The sequence below is a fragment of the Notothenia rossii genome, assembly GCF_949606895.1.
Source record: "Notothenia rossii genome assembly, chromosome: 7".
NCBI classification, from domain to species: domain Eukaryota; kingdom Metazoa; phylum Chordata; class Actinopteri; order Perciformes; family Nototheniidae; genus Notothenia; species Notothenia rossii.
In genome coordinates, this window is record NC_136905.1 from 34,037,620 (window position 1) to 34,056,302 (window position 18,683).

The following is an 18,683-nucleotide window of genomic DNA, read 5'->3' on the forward strand; positions in this document are numbered from 1 at the left end:
CAGCAGACACCATGTTTTCAGTGCATGTCGGGGTCTAAAAGGCTTAACATTGAGGACTGTATAGGCTGTGTGACATGACAGGATCCCTGGTTTGTTTGTTTCATGAAGTGATGAGAAAAACCTCTATGTGTAATTGCTTTAACACTTTTCATACTTCAACTCAACTTTATAGTTCAAGCCCCGTCTCTCATCCATTGAATAAGCACAAAAGGAACAAGCTCTAAAAGAATTCCATTAGTCTGGGTTCCAGAAATCTCTCCTGACAGACTCTTCATGCAACAGTCGGCTCCTGCTGTTTGATTCGAGTTCGAACAAAATGTCTTGACACTGTTAGATAATTACTGGGTGGAGCAGGTTCCCAGAACCTTAGGCAGAGATTGAACACTAACATCTTAACATGGTTGCTTACAGTAAAGAAGGGCAAGGGGCCAAACTACATTATTATCAGGCCTTAGGAGTAACAAATATGTACAATGGAATTGCGTAATAAGGATACAGAAAAATAAGTCATCCTATCACTGGTACCATTTTTTTAAAATAGTGACAGGATAACAATGTTACAATCACTTTAAAAGAGGATATACAGTAGTGTGCTTCATGTTTATTTTTGCTCCATGCATTAATGTTCAAAAAGCTCTTTATTTTTCTCATACTGCCTGTGCTGCAGCACCTCTTTCCCCCCTCTGTCTGAAACCAGAGCCCAGTCTGCTCTGATTGGTTAGCTGGCCGGCTCTGTTGTGATTAGTCAACCACTTAGAGATGTGTCGGAAACGTCATGCCCCGTAGTATGTCGGCTATAATGTGTTGGATCGCTAGCCAATAGAAGCGCGGGTGTAACATAGTGATGTCACTGTTCCGAGAGTAACTAGTGTGTTGGAGAGAAATTCCCTCTTAAAGGGCCAGACCCAGAATCAGCACTTTTGTAACAGGGCTGAAATAGAGCGGTATGAGGCATGGCTAGAATGGCTGATGTTTCTAGTATTTTGAGCAAAACACTTCAGAGACATGTTTTTTATAGATATGGCCCTATATATTGTTCAAATATAGCATATTAGGTGACCTTTAAATGTTCTTTATACTGTAGAACGGGTTGCAGTTTGTTCACCAACCAAGAGTCATTTTTTAACAGGATCGTGATTGTCACAGTCATAACTAACTATACATCCAGATGACTTCAAAGGTAACCTTACCTTAGCAAAGTTTACATTTAAACTCAAACCATAATGTTTGCTATACCTTTTGAAAATCATATATGCATGGTATACACAACAGCCTGTGTGCTTTGTGTGTACTTTGAGAATTAGAAAGTATATTTAATGGTGGCAGATCAGGGCTAATAGTAAACATGACAACTCAAGGCAACACTCAAAGGGGGTTACTATAGTTTGTTTGTTTGTTAAGATTACATCAGAAAAGGCGGCAGTGGGGACAAGCTTTATTACTCTGTTTTCATAACCTTCGTCCACATCTGATGCTGAACTTCCTGACAAACGTCCCCCTCTGTTCATGTAGTTAAACGAATCTTGACACACAGTATAGCGCTTATGTCTTTGCTCCAAAGGAATCCAGGATAAATTGAGTAGTCATTATACAAATACGAATGTTATAATGCTGCCTCTTGGCTTATTTGTTAAAAAGTAAATAGCAAATGGCAAATAGTGCATTATTACAGTAAATCAGCATTTAATAACCTGTAGGCCGGTGTAGAGCCTCCTGCTCTGCACCGCTGGAGGCCATGTGACCGCCAGCTGCAGCTGCACAGAAGAATCTGTTTTGCCTTGTTCCCCACAGACAGGACAACGTTGTGTCCTAGATACGTCCCTCGGTTGCAGATGCTATGTTTATTTGTGATTCGGTCACACATCTGCTTTGGTGGTTAAGAGATTCGGAAAACAAACTGTGAGAAGTGAATGGAGCATTTCTGCAGGGGGAATGCTTCAGAGCAGCCTGCCTGGCAGAGGGGGGATGAGGAGGACAGGATTTCCACCCTCAATTTTACAAGGCCCAGCTCTCGAGGAGGGAGCTGGGGCCGGTCAAACACCAAAATATCAAAATACCAAAATATCAAATAATCAGATTTGTCTTATCTACACTGAACCAGAGGCTGTAGCCCCTCTCTTCCTCTACATGCACCAACAGAGTGCATTTCTTGAGCTGCAAGAGGTTGGAGAGACGTCCAGCAAACCTTCCATCCGGAAACAAGGGACATTCAGCAGTCAGAGCCACAGGAGCAATAAGCATCACATGAATTATGTAATCAGGATACGAAAAACCTGTATTCCCTTACAAACAGGATTTTGTTTTCATCATTTTGTTATTTAAGTGAAAGAAAATAAAGAAGTTGAGTCTCTGTTGACAAAACCTTTTTTTATAATGTTTTCAATAAAGTTACAGTTGGTGATGTGACAGGTGGCACCACAAATATTACTGTACAATTCATACTTTCCTTTAACATGAATGAATTAAAGAATGCTGCGTGGGGTCTGGGGGTGTATCTCCATGTCGAGGACGCTTCCTTGGTAGGACATGTCTTCCGAGTCAGGTCCTTCAGAAGCGAGGCAAGAATCCTTCCTAGCCTTGGAAAACGAAGAATGGTCGGAACAGGCTAAGAGGTGTGCGTCATATGAGAGGCCCCACCTTAAATTTTCCGCCAAAGATTTTGGAATTTGGTCAGTGCGCAAAGCATTGTGGGGATTTTAAGAACGCAGAGGATATACATGTGCACCCTCGAAATTTCCCGCAACGAAGGACGCCGGCCTCGGTAGAATTCCAAGGATCCTGGACATTGGAACAGTAGTAGCTCTGGTGGCTCTGGAGGTGGCTTTGTTGCTCTGGAGGAGCCTTCCTCGACATTGAGAAACACCCTGGGTGCCGTGTGGGCGGGACGTTGCGGAGCTCGCTGCTCCGCCCTTTGACGATCGGGGACCGGACAGTGTGAGCTGTATTACTGGTGTCGTTTTCTGGTTGCTGCGTGGGATCTGTGAGAAAGCGAGACATCGCGGAACTCAGCCTGAGCACACACATACACTCACAGCCAGGCTGTTCGCCACACAGTTCGCCACACACTCACAGCCTGAGAAAAGATAAGGCTGAGTGAGTGTGTGTGCCGGCGAAACTCCGCGGAGTAGCGCGGCTGAGAAAATATAAGGATGAGTGAGTGTGTGTGTGTGTGTGTGTGTGTGTGTGTGTGTGTGTGTGTGTGTGTGTGTGTGTGTGTGTGTGTGTGTGTGTGTGTGTGTGTGTGTGTGTGTGTGTGTGTGAGGCAGAGGTGGGAGTAAGTCCTACATGTGCAAGTCATGAGCAAGTCTCAAGTCTTGACCTACAAGTATCAAGCAAGTCCCAAGTCACTGTGGTGAGAGTCAAGCAAGTCAAGTCAAGTCATTGCTCTTTTCCTCTCTCTCTCTCTCCTGACAGCCCGTCAGTATCAGGGTTAGTCAAAATGAATCCCTTGGTGGTTCTAGTGTTCATTTACCCCGTTTTGTCTTCTCTTTGCTTAATCGATTTGAAACCAAGTCTAACGTAGCTTAAACTTAACGTTAACTTTCTAGCTAACACAACACAGTCACGTAGCCTACCCTTCTCTGTGTTTTTTTTTTGTAGTGACGAATGAAGTTGGATGTTGTGGTGGTCCTGTCACTGATCTTTATGCTGCAGACCCTGCATACCGCTGTTCTCTTCTTATTATTGTCATCGATAAAATAATCCTTGAATCCAAACTTCACTATTTTTGGAGTAAAGCTAGCCGCTGCCATGTTAACTAACACTCCTGCCGTCTAGTGGGCTGCCAGGTTTGCGCGCATGGCGTTATAATCACGTTTTTCGAAAAAACTAAACGTAATATCCCACTACAAAAACAAACGCAAATATTTAATTTTAAACAGTCAAGTCCTTTCAAGTCATCTGTCTCAAGCTTAAGTCAAGTCTCAAGTCATGAATACCAAGTCAAAGTCAAGTCAAGTCTTTTATCAATGTTAGTCAAGCAAGTCTCAAGTCAAAAAATATGCGACTCGAGTCTGACTCGAGTCAAGTCATGTGACTCGAGTCCCCACCTCTGGTGTGAGGAGCTTCATGGATTGGTCCATTTGGTCGTCGTTACGTCACTTAGACCAGGAAGAGAAAAATGGAAAAATAAAAATCTCCAACGAGGCGTTCTGGGTCAGGATAGACAGGTCGCTCCAGGGTTTACTTTGAGGGTTTTTGACTCTGCAGACCGTTTACATGCATAAAAAGCTACATAACACACAAGGGGACGGAAAACATGACATGGGACCTTTAAAGGACAGTAATTAAATTACAATACTTTTATAATCTGATATATCCTGATAACTTTTTTAACAGGTAATTAGTAATTGCAACAGAATATCATTTTAAAGTAACCATACCAACCCTGCCCACTGGTGATGCAGTGACGAGTCCTAAAAGCCGGAAGTGAGTTAGCATTTTAACATTACCGGTTCCCTCGTCTCAGAGTCAATGGGATTTCTCCAAAGGATTTTGGAAAATAGCTGGAAATAAGGTATGTGGTTGACAACCATTTAAGAGACGGATCACGTTTTGCTCTTCCTCCAATTGACCGCAAAACCCAACTTGGTTAGGATCAACTGGGCTGTTTGAAACATTGCCCATTCCCTGGACCTGGCCATGACTATGACGTTGTTCAGATAAAATAAAACCCTCATACCATGGTCGCGAAGCGGTTGAAGCGCTGTGGCCACATATTTGCTGAACGTGCGTGGGGATAGGGAGTAGCCGAACGGCAGTCTGTTGTACTTGTAGGCTATCCCTTGGAAGGAAAAACGCAAATACATTCTGTGCTCTGGAGCAATTTCGACATGAAAGTAAGCGTCCTTCAGGTCGATGGTTGTGAACCAATCGCCCGGCTGCACTAGGTCCAATAACTGTTTTATAGTTAACATATGGAATTGTGGAGGCAATGTGCTGATTCAGGCTGCGGAGATCTAGAATGGGTCTGAATTATGCTGTCTTCTTGGGAACTAGGAAGTACATGGAATAAAGCCCCTTTTCTCTCTCCTGAGAGTGCACAACAGACACCGCCTGTTTTTGCACCAGGGCCTGAATCTCTGACGAAAGGAAACCTATCTCCTCCTGGCAGTGGCAACTGGTCATTAGGGGCAGGTACAGGCACAGCCCCACCTAGTGTCAGCAGAAAGTATTAAAAATAATGATTGCAAAAATATGCAAACAAAAAAAATATATATTTTAAGATCATGTTTAATCATCTGATTCGTCTGTACATTGCTGTTTTAGTTTCTTTTCTTCTAATTAGTGTCTACAGTGTGTGCCTATTGAGCTGTTTTGAGCCATGTGGGACAAAACCCGATCATGCCCCTCCCTCTCCCTGTCTAAGTGAACGGTGACTGTAAAGACTACACTGCGCGTGCTCAGAGTATTGTCCTATTTAATAGCCTCATCCCAATACGCTTCCTCGACTCCTCCTTTCCCTCACTCGCGTCCCTTCCTTGCGTCTTAGCTCCGCCTCCGTAAGATGCGAGCGAGAGACATGAGGAGGTGACGCGAGGACAGAGGAGTCCTCAGGTATTAATTGGGATGTCCTAGTTCACTAAAACGTCACTTTTAAACGACGTCTGTTAATGATGACGTGCACAGCTGTATCCCCTCTCATCGGGCTTAACTGAATAACCCCTTAGAACCGGCCCATTTGTTGTTAAATATTTACTTAAATGAATGAACCTTTCTCTTGTTAGTCAAGGAATTCAATATATGATGGTTGGTCCTGCTTTTGTGTTCCGTTTCGGTGTAAAATGTAGCCTAAATTTAAATTAAAATATAATTATAGTAATGTGAAAGCCTTTACTCTGAAAATGTGTGTCCTGTAGATCCCCACATTCACCACAAACCCACATTTAGAACTGTGAATTTTAAATAATTTAACTCCTGATCTTAACACAAACAATACAAATAATTGTTATTTATCAAGATCTAGCCATTTATGAAATAGATTTCTTAATAGCTATGTTTTAGTGACGTTCAAGATCATTAAACATGACTTAAATTGTTAGTATAACCTTAAGAAATTAATTGCATATAATAATTCCTACGGAGCTGTAAGCACTTGCATTGATGTGACGCTTTTCCACTCATTCTTCCAGTTCTCCGTTTTCCTGTGTTGAAATCATGGTTGAAATGGACCAGCTGTGACGGTGGGGGTGGGGCTTTTATACGCGAGTAGTGAAAACACTTCCGCGTAGTCTGCTCTCGTGTATAGAGTGGCGAAGTCCCTCCCCTTCCGGTGGACCTCCATGGGACCTTATTTCGAAAAAAATTATGAATTGAAGTCAATGGAGAGAGAAAGATTATCTTTCGACCCCGTTTGAATTGTTCCACAAATTACACATATGATGTTTGTCAATTTAAAAGATCATTTTGCAAGTAAAAAAAAAAAAAGATGTGTCGTAAAACTGTGAAGTAACACATTTGTTTGTGTGAAACGCTCAATGAACTACATCTCTGGTCTCCCACAACAACACACGTCACCAAGATGGCCGTCACTACTGTCTGGTTATGGCTAGAAAGGATCCGTCTAGTGCAGGGGTGCTCACACTTTTTCAGCATGAGAGCTACTTATAAAATGATCAAGTCAAAATGATCTACCTACTACAAAAAATGCAAAACATATATTTATTTATAAATATATTGAGGATTCTTTATATCGCATGAGCCAATATTGCACAACACAACACAATTAACTATGTACATTTTTTGTCATTACCCGAGTTTACTCTGATGACTTGCACTGAATTGAATCAGCCAGGGATGCATAGTCCGGACGGTAACTGCTGACAGCCAGCCTCAAGCACACTTCCAAATGTTCATCAGTCATGGTGGAACGGTACTTGGACTTGATGATCTTCATGTGGGAAAAGGCTGACTCACATAAATAAGTGGAGCCGAATAATGCTGTCAAGGAGGTAGCACATTTCCTCATGTTGGGGTACTTTACCTCTGTGAGTAAGTTCCAGAACTGTCCATGAGCTCTGGACTTCAGCTCAATGTCAGCTTGTAGTGTCAAAATCTCATCTTCCACTACAGAAGAGTTCAGGTGAAACAGTGTTGCAATTTTTGATGCGAGTGAATCAACCTCAGCATCTTCCCGAAAAGGATAGCACATGAATGTAGCGACTGGCTCGAGCAAAGAAAAGTCTTGAAAGCGTTTGTCAAACTCTGACAGACATTTGTCAATCTGCTCTGTGTAGCGTGCAGTGTCAAGTTGCACACAGGCCTTCCTTTGCATCTCCAGCTCTGACGCCAGGTTCTGGAAGTTTGCCAAATCATGGCGCTGCAGCTTTGAGGAGAGATGTTGCATCTTTCGTTTGAAAGCATTAACCAAGCTGATCATATTGATCACTGTTTTGTCTTTTCCTTGCAGCTGTAGATTAAGGTCATTCAACATGTTGGTCAGATCGGTTAAAAATGCCAAGTCTAACAGCCACTGACCGTCATTTAGTTGCGTGTATTCTGCATGTCCAGCTACACGGAAAAACTCCTTAATCTCCGGACAGAGCTCTCGAAATCTTTGTAGGAATTTCCCTCGACTAAGCCATCTCACGTCAGTGTGTAGCAACAACTCAGAGTGGTCGCAGTCAGCATTCTCCAGATGTGCACGGAATAGCCTTCTTTGAAGAGATCTGGCGCGAATAGAACAGGCGATCTTCGTTGCAACATCCATGATCTCTTTCATGTTGAGCATTTTAGCGCATAACGCTTGTTGGTGGATTATGCAATGGTAATTTAGGAAGTCCGGGAAAGCATCGTCCTGCCTGCACTTTGCAATAAATCCATTCAAGCGGCCAACCATTGCGGGTGCTCCATCCGTGGTGATAGACATCAATTTGTACACTGGGAGCTGAGTTTTCGCGAAGTTTTTAAACGACTGAAATATGTCCTCTCCTCGCGTCTGTTCTTTCATGGGCAGTACTGTTAATAGCTCTTCTTTTGTAGTGATATCACTAAACACCATACGAATGAAAATGCACATCTGGGCTGTGTCACTCACGTCCGTTGATTCGTCCAACTGCAGTGAGAAACACTCGCAATCTCCAATGTCCTTCCAAAGTTGCTGGGTTAAATCCTCAGCCATGGCTTCACAGCGCCGTGTAACTGTGCTTCTTGACAGCTGGAGAGCTTTGATCGAAGATAATATTTCTGCCTTATTTTTAAAGTCTCGGAACAATGAGTCAGCTGCTTCAACGAATGCCTCTTTTACCATCTCTCCGTCTTGGAAGGACTTCTTGTTATTGACGATGATGTGACTCACCCGGAACGATGCTTCGGTGGCGGCTTTCGCTTTTGAAGTTTGTTGCGTGAAAAATGACTGCTGTCCGAACAACTGGGATTTCAGTTCCTTCACTTTTCTCTTTCTCAGCTCGCTTTTCGGCGGGAAGTCGGTGTCGTATTTTCCATGAACAGTCCGAAAATGCCGCTCCACATTCCCCTTCTTTGGTATTGCTATGGTAGACTGGCAGATGAGGCAAACGCACTTGGAAAATGTCATCGTGAAAAAAAAGTCCTCCTCCCATTCCGTATGAAAGTTATACGTTTTTTTCTTCTTACTTGGTCCAGCTACCTCACTCATTTTTATACCCTTTCATAGGTTTGAGAGAAAAAACCAAAGGCTGAAAACTGGCCGTAACTCGCTGACAAGCTTGCTAGTTAGTTAGCACTTAGCGCAGTTGTTTGCTCATGCGCAGTGACCTAAGTGTCAGACAAAATTCAGATGTCATCTGACTGGCTGCCCTGTATATCAATCAAAAGACGGGATGGATGATAGGTTGACGTCAATTTTTTTAATGTCACGCGATCTACCAATAATACCTTTGGGATCGACTGGTAGATCGCGATCGACGTATTGAGCACCCCTGGTCTAGTGTAAAACTCTCGCGAGAGTTTGCAAGTCACGTGGCTGAATGTTTACGTTTGGCAGGCAGCCTTTCAGTTACGATCGTTAACATCAGTGGGCCACAGCAAATGATCGTGAGAAGCTAAACTATCTATTAATTATGTCAATGACAGGGAGTGTGATTGTTGAAATAGGGTGTTAGTGGTCTTGCTGTTCAAAGAAGAATGACAACACTGTAGATCACCAATACTGCGGTTTATTTTTTATTCACAGGCAAGTCAACGTTGTCACAGTAAAAGTCCCAAGATAGCTCCTGGTGCAATAAAATGTTCCCTTTCAGTGTTTTACTATTATCCTGCTGCATGAATGTGTATGTTGCATCATGTCACTGCTGTCGATGTTTTTTCCGAGCCGCTCCAACGAGAGTTACAACGAGAACGTGACGTCATATTTACACTAGACGGATCCTTTCGAGCCATAACCCTACTGTCTTGTCAACAAAACGATTGACTACCCTCACTATCACCACAATGAAACACGTTCAGAAGAATTTCATGTCCTTTGATTCTCTCTGAACTGCCTGGTCTTTTTAATATTTAATGTCAACCATTTGTGCAGATAACATGAAGTAGAAAAGACCGGCGATCGCCGATGCTAGCGTTAGCATTTCTCCCCCGGGCTTAAATTGTGTATTATAGAATGATCACACCGGTGACAGTATTCAAAGGGTTCACGAAATATGACTACTACTCTCACTGTTTAACATACTTAATGTTACTTCATATTAAGGCTAATACAAATGACAAGGCTGTAATGCTAACTAACGTGCTAGCTACTAGCTAGGTAGCTAACTTGATCCAGCCACTCCTGGTCCTTTCATCAGACGGGAAGTGAAAGAACGAGCAAGACCCATTGCTGGTATGATAACAACCTGGTACTAAGCACACAGGCATCTTGTTGAAGTTATCTTATCTTAGCCAGCGCCATATAGATAGATTCTATCTATATGGCGCTGATCTTAGCTATCTCTTAGTGGAGGAAAACAGTGGTGACATCACTTACGCGACTCTGGGATTTGTAGTCTTTCTAGTTGAGTATTTTTCATAGTCTTATATTTCAACAGTTTTAAGACAAACTGTGACTTTTTTGACATGGAAATAATTTTTTAAGATTGACAAACATCATATGTGTAATTCATGGCACAATTCAAACGGGATCGAAAGATACGTTTTCTCTCACCATTAACTTCAATACATTATTTTTCCGAAATAAGGTCCCATAGACCGGAAGTAGATGACTTCGCCACTCTATCCTTCCTGTCACTACCAAGCCCCCAGGAAGTGCGCCAGACTCAGATGAAAATATTCGTGGTGGCCAAACGTGTTCAGCACTACATGAGTTTTACCTTTACCCATGGATGCACAATCTGCTGTGCGCATGTCGGAGGTGGTCTGCCATATTGGACAACTCCGGACGGCAACCCAAGTAGGACACTTGACACAGTGGCTTTTAGCAAAGCACAAAAAGAAAACTTGAGAGATGAGTTATTGTTATTACAACGACTTCACTATTATTTAACAACTGTTTTTATTGGGTTCTTTTATTTGGGGTTAAGTACATTGTCAGAATAAGTGAGAAATGGATTTAACTTCTGTTGGACAGCTATCATACTGAATAAATATTTACTGTGAATGTATACAAAAATGTATGGCATATACTGTAGCTGTCTAACAGAAGGTAAATCCATTTCTCACTTATTCTGACAATGTACTTAACCCCAAATAAAACAACCCAATAAAAAGAGTTGTTAGATAACAATGAAATAGCCTTACTGTTGCATTTAACTCTATATTAGATTCTGTTAGTTTTCGTCAGAGTGTAAATAAACCAACCCACTGCTATAATCACACTCTCGACCTTGTTCTGACTTATGGTATTGAAATTGAGCAACTATTAGTCGAACCGCATAATCCTGCTTTATCCGACCATTTTTTGGTAACTTTTGAAGTACTGTTACTAGACTACAAAGCATTAGTCAAAAGCTCCTGCAGCAGATCTGCTAGTGCTATAGCCAAATTTAAGGAAGAGATTCCATCAATACTTAACTCGATAGCATGTCTGCATGTAGGGGAGGAAACGTATACAAAATGTACACCACCCCAAATTGATCATGTTGTTGATAGTGCTACAGATGCGCTGCGAAAAAAATTAGACTCTGTTGCTCCTTTGAAAAAGAAGAAAATAAAACAACATAGACTAGCTCCATGGCATAATGCCGAAACCCGCAAAATAAAGCAAAAGTCGAGACAACTTGAAAGGCTATGGCGTTCCACTAAACTTGAAGAATCTTTTTTAATTTGGCATATTACTCTCAATGAATATAAGAAAGCACTGCGTAAAGCGAGAGCAGGCTACTACTCTTCATTAATAGATGAGAATAAGAATAATGCAAGATTTATTTTCAGCACTGTAGCGAGGCTGACAGAGAGCCACAGCTCGATTGAGCCTTCTATTCCCATAGCACTCAGTAGCAATGATTTTATGTGCTTTTTTAACGATAAAATTGTTACTCTTAGAAACAAAATTAATGACCTCTTGCCTTTGACCAGTATAGTGTTATCAACAGCTCCCGGAAACCTAAGTTCTAATATTACATTAGATAGTAAACTAGAATGCTTTTCAGCCATAAACCTTGAACAATTAAATACAATGATTCTTTCTTCTAAACCATCAACGTGTATCTTAGACCAGATTCCAACTAAGCTGTTAAAATAAGTTTTTCCATTAATTAGCACTTCTTTATTAAATATTATGAATATGTCTTTATTATCAGGCTATGTTCCACAATCATTTAAAGTTGCAGTAATAAAACCTCTTCTTAAAAAGTACAACCTCGATCCAGAGGTTTTAGCCAATTATATACCTATTTCTAATCTCCCATTCCTCTCAACAATTCTTGAGAAAGCATTCGCAAAACATTTGTGTGATTACTTAAAAAACAATGATTTATTTGAAGATTTTCAGTCTGGCTTTAGAACACATCATAGCACAGAGACAGCTCTGGTTAAAGTCACAAATTACTATAATAGCTTCTGACAAGGGACTTGTCTCTATTCTTGTTTTGCTCGATCTCAGTGCTGCATTTGATACTATCGACCATGATATCCTATTGCAAAGACTAGAGCACTTAGTTGGCATACAGGGAACTGCTTTAGGCTGGTTTAGTTCCTATCTATCTGAACGCTCTCAGTTTGTACGTGCCAACGATGAATCTTCCATGCAAACCAAAGAAAGCTATGGAGTGCCACAGGGCTCAGTGCTTGGACCTATTTTGTTTAACTATATATGCTTCCGCTAGGCAATATTATAAGGAATCATTCTGTAAATTTCCACTGTTATGCAGATGATACTCAACTATATTTATCCATCAAGCCTGATGAAACCAATCACCTAAATAAAATTCAAGACTGCCTCAAGGACTTAAAAACGTGGATGACCTTAAACTTTTTGATGTTAAACACGACCAAAACTGAAGTTATTGTACTCGGCCCAAAGAATCTACGAAACAAACTATCTAAAGATATACTAAATATGGATGGCATTAATTTGGCCTCCAGTGAGACTGTAAGGAATCTTGGTGTTATATTTGATCAGGATTTATCCTTTAACGCCCACATAAAATCAATCTCAAGGACCGCCTTCTTCCATCTACTCAACATTGCCAAAATTAGGCATATCTTGCCTCAAAATGATGCAGAGAAACTAGTCCATGCATTTGTTACTTCTAGGCTGGATTATTGTAACTCTTTATTATCAGGGTGTACCGAGAACTCAGTCAAGTCGCTTCAGCTGATTCAAAATGCTGCGGCTCGTGTACTAACCAGAGTTAGGAAAAGGGAACACATTACTCCTGTTCTGGCTACCTTACACTGGCTCCCTATAGAACACAGGATAGAATGTAAAATTCTTCTTCTCGCCTACAAAGCCCTTAATGGGCAGGCGCCATCTTACCTTAAAGAACTCATTACACCCTACTGTCCTACTAGGGCATTGCATTCCAAGAATGCAGGGTTGTTGGTTGTTCCTAGAGTCTCTAAAAGTACAATGGGAGCCAGAACCTTTTCTTATCAAGCTCCACATTTGTGGAATCAGCTTCCAGTTTGTGTTCGGGCAGCAGACAGCCTATCCGTTTTTAAGAGTGCGCTTAAGACCTTCCTTTTTGATAAAGCTTATAGTGATAAAATAAAATAATCTAATAAGAGTGCATTGACGTAGATACGTTGTGCCTCTTCACCTATACATTTTAGTTCTTACTCTTTCACTTAAATCCTAAAAAGGTAGATCTTATTTTTAAAACTTTACCCAAACCTTTCCCCTCTATGACCTCTCGAGGTTTATTAGAGGGTAACAGGTTGCAGAGAATGCCTAGCCCGGCCGGGGAGTGTGGAACGTAGTCACTGACCCACTCCTACCTCTGACAAATTCAGGTGTGGGACCTTTTTACCTGTGTGTGCCTCTCCACCTCTGTTTCCTACTTCTTACTTGCTACCCTTTTCCCTCAACCTATCCTAAGGGAGTGCATGTATGTAGACACGTTAGTTAGCTGCTATAGGCTTGGACTGTTGGGGGGGGGGCACCTTACTCCGTCTTTCTGGCTGTTTGTACCTGTGTACTCTCATGTTCCGATTAACCCAGTTTCCCCCAAATCCTTTTTTTTGTGTCCATATATACGCCGGGATCCTGAGTCGAGCCTAATCCTGTTGCTGTGGTCGTGTGTCCTGGATCCTCTATCGTGAGCACTGGATCTGAGTCCTGGACTTCGAGTCGTGGCTGAACCTGTCTCTGCGGTCCTGCCAGACTCTCACCATACTACTTCCCTGATGGCTCCCACAAGATTGCTGACATCCTCGTGGATTCATCTTCTTATTATAGACACATGCATTTCCAAACATTTGGACTACCTAGGTTGTAAATGTATTATCTTTTCGATTTACACACGGCATCTATTGCACGTCTGTCCGTCCTGGGAGAGGGATCCCTCCTCTGTTGCTCTCCCTGAGGTTTCTCCCATTTTCCCCTTTAAACTGTGGGGTTTTCTCAAGTTTTTCCTTGTACGTTGTGAGGGTCTAAGGACAGAGGGTGTCATATTTTCATACTGATATTCTGTACACACTGTGAAGACCACTGAGACAAATATAACATTTGTGATATTGGGCTATATAAATAAACATTGATTGATTGATTGAAGGGCACTGAGTTGCCATCCCCACCATACGTCATCTCACATAATTCAGAGCTGGTTGGCTGTAAGTATGTGTGCCGCGAAAAGTGTGGTGTGTGAAGAGGAGACAAGAGACGCGCCCTAAAACCCGGAAGTAAGCTGTGCATGGGTTCCCTCCACAAAAAAGCAATGAGATTTCTCCATAGGATTTTAGAAAATAGCTCAAAATAAGATCTGTGGGAAACGTACCTGTTAGATAAATGCACTTTTTGTTCAGGCGGATAATATCCACATGTCTAGCCTACTTTTATAATTTTCGAATCATAAATCTATCTATTAGATTTATGATAGACTTTTGAAACTACAAGAAGATAAGGAGGACTTTTACAAAAAAGTAATAGAGATTTTTGTCCAGAAGGATAGGCAAAATGAACTTCATCTTCAAGTCAAGGTAAGACCACCACATATTGAAAATGGGATCTTACTAACAGAGAACAATTCAATATTTAAAAGATTAAATTACATTTTTTGGGTATCGTTTTGTTGAACTGTCTGTTTAAAATTAATCGAAACATCAGACAAAGCAACGGGGGCGAAACGAAGGCTGAGCCGTGGGAGCATACGACAGGCATTGCAGGCCAGAGACGGGGTCAGGCCCCAGATACTCAAAACAGAGGCGGTGGGGATCGGCACCTGCGATTAAGCCAAGGCATGTAGGACAAGGCCGGGGCTCAAGGAGTGGTGAGTCCATGAATCAATTTTCTTTCTCTTTCTTTTTTCTCGTTTACGTCTCAGTTGTTTTATCCTGCTCGCTGAAGAGAAAAGGATGACAGTCAGGAGGCGAGGCCGCCTTTTATACGGTGAGCTTGCACGCGCATTCAGGTAGGCCCTCCCCGAGGGGCCGGCTACGTTTATAGATATCTCAGTAGGTGAATGCTTGCATAGTATGGTTGAGAGGTAGTACCCATAGAGTCCGGTAGAGGGGGGAGCCTTTGTAAGATATAACAGGAAAAATGAGAACACAAGCCCACAATTTGAGAAACAGTTTAAGTTGTTTTTTGGGGGGGAATTGTTGCTAACACATTTTAAGGTTGAAGAACTTGTTTGACACTTGCAACTGCCTGTAAAGAATTATTGCTGCAGCATTACAGTGAATTGCTTTGAGCTGATAAACAGTGAAAGCAGTCTTACCTGCAGGTACTGTGGTGACGGGGGGACATACACACAGCTGTTCATTATGTAAGTAAGACAGTTAATCTCCCGCTGTTTTGTCTTCACTGATAGCTCCACAGGACTGTAGGCACCTAACGTCACATTCTCTTGACTGAGACCACATAGAAACACACACAAAGTACAGTATATGTCAGTTTCCGAGGAAAACATTCAAGAAATCCTGGAGAGGCCATTGACGAAATTAAAACTTCACCTGTCTAGAGACTCCAGATCAGACAGGCTCATCCTCCACACCACACCCCACACCTCGTCCCCTGGTGTGTGGCCACACCTCCGTGCCACCGGTCACTGGCAAGGCCTTTATAGTTCCCAAACATCAGCTTATAGTTCTGAAGCAGAGACAAGTTGTGTGTACAACTCTTAAGGCCCTGACACACCAAGCAGTCACCAAAGAACTCGCCAATGCCGACGCCGACTGTTGCGTCGGCGTGTTGTTCTGTGTCTTGGCCATGTGTCGCACTGGAATACACCGCAAAGACTTCAGCCGAGTACGTACGAACTGCGCATGCGTGAGTGGCAATAACTCTCCTTACCAGCAGGCGGCGGTAGTGTGTATTCGTCATTAAAAACAGGCAACAACCGGAAGACAGAGAAGAAGAACAGACTATGTGATATAAACAAACAACAAATAGCGTGTGCGTTCCATTTTCACTCTCGTCTATCAATAACATGTTTCGTGCGGTACTGTAGCTATCAGCCATTGGAGTGTTGCTTGTGGAAGACATTCTCAAGCAACCGTTTCGCTTCTCATGCACTGATTCGCGAGCTGAACAGCCAATCAGAGTGATTTCTTTGTCCGACTGCCTGTGGCCGACACATGTTGAATCGGCCGTGCGTCGGCCATGAAAGGCCAAATAAGGCGTGTCACGGCCGACGGTGCGGGACACACCAAATTGAGCTTGGGCGACAGGGCACGCTTCGTCGTCCGACTAACGAAAACGGCCGATTTCGGCCTGGTGTGTCAGGGCCTTTATGGGGAGGGACCATGGATGCTCCGGTGATCAAACTGTACCTTCAGCCTGGCCACAGAGGGTTTCTTTAGCTGCAGCCGCTCCTTCAGCAGGTTGCTGCCTTATGCAAAGTACAGGAAGGTGTGGTCATTCTGCATCTTGTCACCAGCTGCTGCCAGGGGAATATATGAGAACAAGGAGGGTCGAGGTGAGGAAGGGTGGAGAGTTTGAGCGGAGCCAGTGGAGTGTGAAGGGCGGAGGGGAGAGGGCATGAGCTGCAGGGACAGATTCAAACACCGGCCTTCCAGCACTCACACACCATTCTCATGCTAATCCCTGCACTGCCAGATACCTCATTCACACCAACGCAACTCGGGTTTAAGCTCCGTGCTAGAGCTTTTCAGGTTCAGAACCGGTTCTTCGGTTTAGCTCCGGCTCTTTTCACACTGCCCAGAGTCCGACTGGTGCTGCGTCATTGCGTCATCGTTTGCATCATGACGTAACCATTTGCGTGCCTGCTTCATAAAGCCAAAGCGCGCGGAAACCCCTCACAGCTGACACCGACAACAACAACAATGTCTGATTGTGCTCCAGCTTCCTCTGTACCTCTTCAGAAGACCAGATTCCCAGTAAGTAGCTGGTCTCTTCAGTGGACCACTGCTGCTTCTTAAGTTTCTTCATCTTTGTGCACAAACTGGATAAAACGCCGGCTTTTTGTTGTTGTTCAGGAGTTGATCCCGCACCTGCCCCTGCCCCGCCTCTACGTAAGCGTGACGTATGTGGTGCTTTTGCTCTGGCCGGACAATTTTTTGGTGCTTGAAACAAACCGGATTCCGGAGCTAAGAGGCTGCTCCACTGCGGTGTGAAAAGGAAAACCCGGTGCTTTTCAAGCTCCAGCTCCGAACCGGCCCTGAAACACCGTTGGTGTGAATGAGGTAACACAGAGCTATTCACACTCACAATACATGGTGCGCTTATGTGTTGGGCCATCAGCTCTGAGCAACACTCACACACACAGGCAAATAAACATGCATTCTGTAACATAAACTTGAACTTTATTTATTTGTATAAGGTCTTCTGTGAAAATTTGCAATACAAGATAATAATTATATTGATACAATTAAAGCAAAAATAACACAATTAACAAGAATTTAAGGGACAATACAATGAAATACGAAAGTACTCATAACATAGTAGAAGAGTGTAGAAAAAAGATTACTATACAAAGCTCAATAAAAATGTGTGGAAGACTTAAAGATTCCCAATTATGCTTCTTTGGGTTTTCTCTTCTCTGTAGTGTGTTATATAGGTTTATGTGCATGTCAATGGTCTGCAAAGGCTAAAATTCCTGTGTTCCCTCCAGAGAGTTCCTCTCCCACAAACTCCAACATTGTTTCCACCAACTATGACGATACGCCACTGATTTTATTTTCCTACTATGTAAAACAATATAGCACTCCAACTTCCAAATAAAGTAAGGATGATGACGCCAGCAGTGTGCACGGCAAGACTTCTCCCAGGCCTGTTCAGCCTTTTATTAGTTCTAGTAATTTAATTGTTTTGTGTTTTTTGTCAAAATGTATCTGCTATACTAGTTTACGACCGCCAGTCGCTTATGGAAATCAAAGCGAAGGAGGGGGTATTAGAGCAATGCTTAGGAGAGCCAACCTCGAATCCTCCTCCTGTCAAGGGGAGAACACTGAGGCATGAACTCAATTGCACGACTCAAAACTCAGACTCAGATAGCGTTTCAAAATAAAGACTTTACTGGAATTTGCACAGTAATAAAACAAGGAAAACAAAACCACTCTTTCGAGGAAAACTATAATGCGATCTATAGCATAGGTCCGTGAAAGGTCCGTGAAAAGGTCCGTGAGGTAAGCCGATACGTGGTCTTCGAGAGACAACGAACTGACAATTAACAGGAGGGAGCTAACACCATATATACACAGGTAAAGGGGACACAGTTGGAAACAATCAGGGCGGGGAAAATAATCAAGGACGAAGGAGACAGAAAAGGGGCGGGGAGCGTGGAGGCCTGAAATGAGAGGAAGAAATAATTAAGGGTATGGACATAAAGCACAAGACAAAGGGACATGACAACTCTAACATAAAGAATAAACTTTCACAATAAGTTTCTTGGACATGACAGTACCCCCCCTTCTAGGGACGGCTCCTGACGGCCCAGGCTCCTCTGAGTTGAGGCGGTCAAAATCCTCAATGAGGCTTTTGTCCACGATGAAGCGGGAAGGAATCCATTGCCGCTCCTCAGGACCATAACCCTTCCAGTCAACCAGTAACTGTCGCCCTCTACCCCTTTTCCGACTAGCCAATAGTGACTTGACCGTGTAAACCGGACCTCCATCGATCATCCGGGGGGGCGGGGGGGGTTTGACGGTGG

At 42.9% G+C, this 18,683-nt stretch overlaps 1 pseudogene across 1 annotated transcript; it reads right to left on the reverse strand.

Annotated features, from left to right (window-relative positions):
- Positions 1-6,757: 6,757 nt before the first annotated feature.
- LOC307046371 (general transcription factor II-I repeat domain-containing protein 2A-like) lies at positions 6,758-16,440 on the reverse strand (annotated as a pseudogene). The gene is made up of 4 exons: positions 16,345-16,440; positions 15,526-15,661; positions 15,291-15,423; positions 6,758-8,497 (listed from the first exon to the last, which is right to left on the reverse strand). The product of its transcript is annotated as a general transcription factor II-I repeat domain-containing protein 2A-like (transcript).
- Positions 16,441-18,683: the final 2,243 nt, after the last annotated feature.